The sequence below is a fragment of the Tamandua tetradactyla genome, chromosome 5 (assembly GCF_023851605.1).
Source record: "Tamandua tetradactyla isolate mTamTet1 chromosome 5, mTamTet1.pri, whole genome shotgun sequence".
NCBI classification, from domain to species: Eukaryota; Metazoa; Chordata; class Mammalia; order Pilosa; family Myrmecophagidae; genus Tamandua; species Tamandua tetradactyla.
Window position 1 is genome coordinate 183,147,956 of NC_135331.1, and position 9,316 is coordinate 183,157,271.

Here is a 9,316-nt window from a genome sequence, read left to right on the forward strand (position 1 = left end):
AAATACCAAGTCACTCCCTTTATTCTTATTTAAAGACCCTTTATTTCAGTTGGAAGCTGAAATTTGTACATAATTTGAGAAAGGTAATGGGGATCTTGAGGTTATTCTCTTTTACTTTAATGGACACCAAATGCCTCTGAGTCTATAAACTGCAGCCCTCTAGACCAGAGGGATCAGGGAAAACACTAGAGTGTTAAGGCAGTGTTGTTCAGCAGAAGACTGGAAGGAAAGCCCTGCCTAGACTGAGAAAGGAAGGATTCACATAAACTTTGACCAGAAACAGATTGCACAGCAGAGGCTAAGGGGTGACTTTCAGACAAAGGAACAGCTATGTGTACTAAGTTTGATTTGCTGTCCAGCCAGTGTGGGCACCATGCCGGTGGAGAATATGGCCAGGCGACAGCAGCATCAGCCTCCCCAGCTGCATACTTATTGTATGATCTCAAGCAAGTTGCTTAACCTCTCCAAACTGCAGTGGACTCCCTTGTAAAGTGGAGATGATACCAGTGTTAAAACACGGGGTGACCAGTGTTTAGAATGAGGCCCATAAGGAGGTTGCACAGCACTTGCCTCCCCACTACCTAGACCGGTGCTGACATCCAGTGGGTACCCAGTAAAGAGGTGCCGAATGGATAACCAGAAAGCACTCAACAGTTAGCTGGGATTGGTTAGATGTTTAGAAGGAAAGCACAGGGTAAGTGGCCCAGAGGAACATGGGACAGTTGCTGAGTAGAGGGGAGACTGTTCTGAGAGAGCGTGGTAGGGGACGTTGTTAGGTGGAAGACATGGGATCTGATGTGGGCCTTGACCAGTCGGAAGGATGTGAAGAAATGAAGAGCAGGAGAAAGGAGACATGCAAAGAGTCGTGTGAGCAGAAGCATGTGGGGGAGGCTGCACAAATCATTTGACTCAAGCAAATTGAGAATGGCAGACGAGATAGAAAGAACAACAAAAGCTGGTGGGTGCTGGGGAGCTAACGTGGAATAAAAAATAATCTAGCATTTAGTTGTATGGTGAGTGCACGAGTGTTTTCTGTTATTTTTACTATTTGTATTATGTGCTTCATGACTTACACATATGTCATGCATTTTTATTTATACTTATCAAATGTTAAATAATATTTTTAAGTGCACCAGGGCTAAAAAAGGAAGGATTGGCAAGTCAAATAATCAAGTGGGAAGAAGATATCTGAATTTAACGATCAATGGAATACCTGTTATCCCATGTTTCTGGTATAGATGTCACTTCTATTCCTCTGTTAACATCTTGAAACTATCTTTATGGGTTTCATAAACTTTTTAAATTTATTTTTTTAACTTTTTTTAAATTAGAGGACTTTTGAGTTTACAAAACAATCATGTACAAAATACGGGATTCCCATATACCTTACATTGGTGTGGAACATTTGCTGCAATTGGTGATAGCACTTTTAAATAATTGTACTAATTTTTAACAGTAGTTACCTTCCTTTGTTACAATTGATGAAAGATTATTAAAATAGTTCTATCTATCATCTATATCAGGCGTATTTTCCCCATATTTCACCTTTTCACTACGATCTCGTATTAGTAGTGTACATTTGCTATAATTTATGAGTCTTCTTATACATGTACTACTAACCATATATAGTCCATTGTCTATAATAAGGTACACTGTGTTGTACAGTCCTGTTTTATCTTTTAATTTTTATTCTCATAATATATACAACCAAAAATTTTGCCTTTTAAGCACATTCACCTATAGTTCAATGCTGTTGGTTACACTCAGGCTGTGCTACCATCACCACTATTCATTTCCAAACCTTTACCATCAGCCTAAAAAGAAATTCTGAACAAGTAAAGCATCAACTCCACATCCTCTATCCTCAATCTATCTCCTGGTAACCTATATTCCAGATTCTAACTCTCTGAGTTTGCTTATTATAATTACACATACAATGGAATATCATTCAGCCATAGAAAGGAATGAAGTTCTGATGCATGTACAATATAGCTGAAACTTGAGGACAGTATGTCGAGTGAAATAAGCCAGACACAGAAGGACAAATATTCATGATTCAACTACTATAAATTTATGTTTAGATAATTAATGAAACTCTAAAAGAAAGTCATTGGGATAGATATTTTCTATGATCTTCTCCATGTTGGAAATTCAAGACTCCTTAACCAATTTCTTAGCCTGAGATTTTCTTCTATTTTGGAATGTTATTACTGTGCGGCCTGACTGAGGGTAAGGTCTGCCTCCCTCACCCCCCCCCCAAAGTTAATTCAGTGCCCAGTAGCCTTTTCTGGGTCCCTGCTAGTCTGCTGACCTTTTTTGCTGAGAAAATGTTTTATAACTTAGCCTATTTCTCTTAACCTTTTCTCAGTTATTTCCTTTCAATTAATTTTAACATTTTAAAGAATTAAAATGTGACAACGCATGACATCTGATTTCCAAAATAATTTTTCATAGAGTTGTTCCATATGAATTAGGGAGTTGCTCAAAATGGGGTGGGGGCTTTACTGGGCCCAGGGGGAAGGTTGGAAGAATTAACTGTGTTGGAGGGGAGAAGAACTGGGGAGAAGGAATTTTGCAAAAAGTATGAATTTCAGAGATGGCAAGGTAGAGGCACTCATGCTGAGACCAACATATCAGAACAAAAGTGAAGAGAGAAACCTTTGAGTGGGTGTAGGGTGAAAGCCGATGTTTGGGAAGGGGAATGAAGAGCCCTAGAGAGACAGTTATAGGAAAGGCCTGAAGAATTTTTTTTTTTTTTTTTTTTTTTAAAGAAAGAGGGAGGAAGGGAAGGAAAGACAGAGAAAGAAGGAAGGATGGAAGGAAGGAAGTGAGGAAGAAAGGGAAACATTTTTAAACATTTTCTTGTTTTATTATATTTTGTTTGTTTGTTTGTTTTTTACATGGGCTGGGGCCGGGAATCGAACCGGGGTCCTCCGGCACGGCAGGCAAGCACTCTTGCCCGCTGAGCCACCGCGGCCCGCCCAGGCCTGAAGAATTTTAAACAGGAAACAGATTCACACCCAAGCAAAACGTGAAAACTCATGCCTCAGCTAAGTACAGATTAATGCTTGGTGTGGAAAGCTGACACAGGCCTGCCCTTCCTGAGTGCTGGCAAATTGACATGAGGGCCACCAGAGCTTGGTCATCAATATAGAACAATACAATAATACGAGTAAAAATACCAGCAGCAGATGTTGACTGGGAGATTTCTGCGTGCCAAGGCCTTGCTAATGAACTTTCTTCTTCCAACAGCCCGTGAGGTGTTGGTGTTTCACCTCAGAGGTGAGGATAGCAAGACCCAGAAAAAGCAAGTAAGTTGCCCAAATTCACATGATTCGTGTGTCCTCAAAGTTGATTGGCACCGATAGAGACTGCATCAGTCCATTAAAAGAATTCCTTACCAAATCTATCACTTAAAAAATTGTCCCAAAATTGTGGCTCTCACATCTCCTAAAAGAATTCTGTAAAACTTCGTACTCCCTGGCATATTTTTAAGCTGACGTCTGCATTTTTCCAAAGTGGAAATGGCTGTAAATGGTGTAATTTCTGATGTAGCTTAAATGTAGATACCTTAAAATGAAAATTCTTTTGTAACTTTGAATTTACCAAATGAAATCTATATATTATAGTATTTCAATAACAATCATTTCACTTAAAAATATAGGAGCAAGCTCTTTTAACAGTCCTCATTCTGATACCTTCCCCTTTTTTCCTCAAACTCATATTTCCATTCTACATCTCCCCATGTAATTTTATCCTACTATAATGCATCTTTGTGCTTAAGATTACCCTAACACAATTTGCTGAAACAAAACATGCAAATATAGCTGAATGTTTTCTTTCAGTTTTCTGTAAACTCAAGCTTTAAGAATTAAAACAATTTCTTCAGATTTGAGTTATCATTTCAGATACCTTTGACCAGACAATATAAGTGTAATCCAAATGTCGATAGTTATTACACATAAAAGCACAATTTTATGAGGAATGCATTGTTTAATGAAAGAGATAGAGCTTTTTTCCCCATCTGGCTGTTGTACTCATGAATAAATATCACTTGTTGCTAGAATGAGTCATGACTTAATAAAACTTAATAGCAAAGAGAAGAGGAAGTGTTTGGCCTCTTCAGGCAGGGCTTACCAAAAATGTATTAGTCATTGTTTTTAAGTCATATGCAGCACATATTTTATTAAATTAACCAAAATCTAATATGGATTAATAAATGAAGAAAAAAGTGATGAGGAGTGAGAGAGAGCAGAGAGTTTTGCCAATGTTAAGGAAAAAATGTTAAAGAAATTGTTTTTCCACAAGTAGGAAAAAATACTGAGGAAAATACAACACATTATTTTATGTTATTAATTTCACCTCTGTTAAATTATTAATGTTCATTTATTTTTCTTACACTTTCAGGTATAACACCATTGTATGTCAACTATAAGAACATTTAATGATCAACATTCAAAAATCTCATCCACAAGCACCTTCGAGTTCATCAGAATTAAATGGGAAACATTTTAGCTCCTTTTCCATACAAAACATGTACCTGGGACCCAGATTCAAGAACACTGCTCAAACAATGATATTTTCAACTCTTCATTTGTCACCATGGAGGGTTTTGCTCTGTATGTGACAATGCTCAATGGTAAGATTAGGTTTTTAGGGTTCCTTTATTTGTTTTTTGTATGCTGTATGGCAGGATCACATTTCATTATTTTTTCATGAGCGTATCCCATTATTACAGAACCATTTGTGAATTTTTTGTTTGTTTGTTTTGCTTGTTTGCTTTTTTTGGGGGGGGGGAGTGCATGGACTGGGAATCGAACCTGGGTCTCCCACATGGCAGGCGAGAATTCTACTACTGAACTAGATACCTTTGTTTTTAAAGAGGGAGAAAAGTAGACGTGAAAGGAGAGTTGGGACATGGAACCTTTATGAAATCCATGACCACAAATTGAGTTCCTAAAACTCTCCAAGTCAATGAGCTTCTTGGGAGGCCTAACAGGTACCCTCAGGCATACTCATTCGAAGTTTGAAGGCTGCTGACATGTGTTACCAAACACAAATAGAGTGGAAAGAGCACTGACTGTAGAATCAGATAGGAGTTTGAATTTGACCACTAATGCTCACAGCTGTGTTTCCTTGAGCAAGTCACTTAATCTTTGAGTCTCAGTTAATTAATCTGTAAAAATGAAAAGCATAATGCCTGCTTCTCAGGATTGTTACAAGAGAAATGAAACAGTAAGTATAAATTACATTGTTTAAAGCCTGGTAAAATACAGGGGCTCATGAAAATTAATTTACTCAGTAAGTTCCTTCATTTCCTAACAGAGATAATCATAGCAGACACCTGTTCCACAGGATTAGTTGGAATTAGAAAGGCAATTTTGATTTTGTTTTCCTTTCCCACTAAAGAGTCAGACAAATTCATTTAACAAGAGGTTTGCCTATTTAATTCAATACATATTTATTGAGTATTTATTATGGGCCAAGCACTGCTCTAGGTACCTGGGATACAAAAAGAAATGGCACAGCCCCTCCTCTCAAGGAACTCTCATTTGGACACAGAAATGACCAAATTTCTACTAACTATAGTAACTATATTATAATGAGTTATTAGTTAGTATATTTAGTATATATTAGAGATCCCTGAGAGAAGAATTTCAATAGGAAGATGAAAACAGATACAAAATTCTGGAGGCCTGAAGAGTAAATGGGAAGTGGGAAACAAAAACATAATACATGGACTGTGTCATTAAGAAGTTTCAATAAAAATGGAGGAGAAAGCTAAAGGTGGTTGAGAAGAAGGCAAAGCAAGGGAATATGAGAGATATTAATACATTTACACACCTAGTAAGAGGGGTTGGTTCCTAAGATAGAGAATCGACATTGCAGGGCAAGTGCAGGAGAATGATGTGTAGGTTCCAGAGATGGCTGGAAACCATGACATTAGATCAAAGATGTGTTCATTTCTTAAGTCTGTCATCAGATGGTTTTAAACAATAGAAATTTATTGTCTCACAGTTGTGGGGGTGAGAAATCTGAACTCTGTTAGGGAGAATCCATCCCTTGTCTCTTCTTAGCTTCTAGTGGTTTACCAGGAATCCTTGGGCTTCAATCTCTGCCCCCATTGTCATATGTTGTTTCATTTTGCTAATGCTGCCAGAATGTAATAGACCAGAAATGGATTGGCTTTTATAAAGGGGATTTGTCAAGTCTCAAGGCCACAAAAAATGTCCAAACCGAAGTATGTAAAGAAAGGCTGATGTCTGTCACAAAGGAAGACATGTAGTTGGCATCTCCTGATCTTTTGGCCCTGGGTTGCATTGGTTCTAGTTTCTGATTCCAGTGGCTTTCTATGTCAGCTCTCCAAGCATCTCCAAACATCCGTGTCTGAGCTTTCTCAGAAACTCAGAAAAATGTTTCCCCACATCAGCTCTTTTAAAGACGCCACTAAACTAATTAAGACACACCTTAAATGGGTGGGAATCATACCTCCATGGAGATAATCTTATCAAAAGATCCTACCCATAATTGATTGTGTCACATCTCCATGGAAATGACCTAATCAAAGTTTACACACTAAACAATGGTTCTGCCCCCCACAGGCTTGGTGTGGTAATTTGAAGCTGTATGTACCCCAGAAAAACATGTTCTTAAATTTAATCCATTCATGTAGGTGTAAACACAGTAGGACCTTTTGATGAGGCTACTTCAGTTAACATGTGACCCATCTCATTCAGGGTAGGTCTTAATACTATTATTGGAGTCCTTTTTGAGAAAGCCATGGAAGCAAGAAGCTGTAAGCAATGAAACCTGAAACCCAGAAGAGAAGGTAGAGACCAGCAGACCCTGCCATGTGCCTTGCCATGTGTAGAGGAGCCAACAATCGCCGGCAGCCAGTCACTGGGACAAAAGCATCACCTTGATCATGCCTCCATTTGGACATTTTCTTTGTCTCAAACTGTAAACTAATAAATCCCCACTGTTAAATCCAACCCATTCCATGGTTTCGCTTTAACCAGCCTAGGAAACTAAAACTACATGGTATTCTCCCCTGTGTCAGTCTGTCTGTGTCCAATTCTCCTCTTCTTATAAGGACACAAGTCATATTGGATTAGGGCCCATCCTACTCCAATTTGGCTTCATCCTAACTACCCATATCTTCAAATATCCTAGGCCCTAATGGGGTCGCATTCATGGGACCAGGGGTCAGGACCTGAACATATCATTGCAGAGAACATAATTCAATCCATAAGAAGATGGAAAACAAGAGAGGAAGGCAGGTTAAGAGGGTGAAACCAGAAAACTAAATTTTGGTTTCTGGGACTGGGTCTTGATACTATGTCACAGCTGATATCCATCTTTCAATGAAGAAGCATCCTTCTTTAGCCCCCCATATGCCAGAGCCATCAGCAGCATCACCACTCACAGGGTACTGCATTTGAAATTGATAACTTAATGATTACATAAACCAATTATAAAGACAAGAAGTTAATAAAGATAATAACATTTTGTAAGGACTCTTTATACTAATTTTATTTTGACTTTTGAATAAATAAAGTGTTTGTTTTTAGAAATGACAAAAAAGAGGAAGTTTGAAGTAGATGGAATAGAAGACAGGAGACTAGGTAAGGCTGAGGTGACATTACCCATTGTGCTGTGAAGCACACACATGTATCTTCACACCTACCCACGCCTACTGAATTTAGATCTCCAGGGGCTGAACTTCATAATATATATATATATATAATACTCCTTTGGTGATTATGAACTAGTAATTTGGAACAGACTGAAATCCAGTGAGGTTATGGTTGCTAAATAATTTATCAAAGCTGAGTGTCATCAGTTTGTTCCATTCCAAACCATCCCAATCTCATAAAAGAGTTTAGGTGTAAGGATTTCTTGAGGAGGCTCCATCTTCCATAGCCTCTACAGATCAGCACCAGAATCTCCACTGGATCTCTACCCAACACAATCCACTCACGAGGATCTTGCTATATTATAATACTTGGCATCCTTGTACTAGAGATTTGAAGTACTTTAACAGGCTATATATTTCCTACCAACAATTCCTTCTTTTGTGGTTTTCAACCAGAGCCAAGAACATAGGATCTCTCAATTTTAATTCATGTCTTCATGATTTTCTTGAAGCAGGAAAGGGTGAACCTGGTGGGGGAGAGGAGGAAAATTTCATTGAGGAAAAATAAAACCTGTGTCTGTTTTTTTTTTTAAGTATATAATGCACTATTATTCACTTACTCTATCCCCAGTGTAATAGATGTTAAGAAAATCACCAAAACATTATTCATGAGAAAGGGGAGGATTGAGGGTGTGTGGCAATTTTATAGTACCCTGTAGAAAATAATATGTTTAAATTGTGTGTTTGGAAGCTCAGAATTTTTCCAGATGTCCAGATATTATTTTGCTCTTTCATCAAGAGAAAACTCTTAAAATAAAAACAACCACTAAAAGTAGTCCTCGTCTGTTAACCCTAACTGAAATATATATGCTTGCATTTGGAATAAAAATTAATGGAAATTAAATATATAGCTAAGGCAAGATGAATAGTTTTCAGCTTTGAAAGTACTAAGCACATACTATTTAAAAATAATAGCTAAAATAATCTCTAGTTAGATGGTGATGTATGGAACTCAGGAAAAATGGAGATAAGTTTGTCACAGAGTTCTCACTTTTAGTATTTATTGTTCATTAGTTAAGTACCTAAAAGTAAGGTAAGTGGAGCAAATTTAAGTTTATTTTTAAAGATAAAACAGAGCCTGATATTAATTGCTGAATATTCTGTAACGTCCATAGGGCTAAATATTTCATATAAACCACACTATTTAATGCTCTCAACTGTCTTGTTAATATCCCTACTTTATGGGGAATTTGGTTCTTAGAAACTAAAAGTGATTTGTGTAAGATCAAAAAGCTAGTAAATGGCAGAGCTAAATTTTAAACCTACACAATCGGAATCTAGTGCTCAAGCTCCTATCACTGCAATAGTTGTTTTAAGAAAAGCATCCATGGGAAAATATTTGTAGTTCATTTATAGAACTCACCCACAATTTGTGCCAAAAAAGCAAAATGAGATAACGCTATGAAGGGAGCAACAACCTTCCTGTGCCCTCAGGGGACCCGTCGCTGGGGTTAGGTTGTACACACGCTCAGTAAAAACACGCACACAGTGAGCTGTGAAGACGCTTTAGGTGGTACTCTGAGGCCACAAGGATTAAACTCAGCCACTTTACACGGTGCAGCCCCAGACGTGATGTAGCTCTGCTGGGTTTCAGCAAGTCGCCAGTAGAGAGAGTTTCAC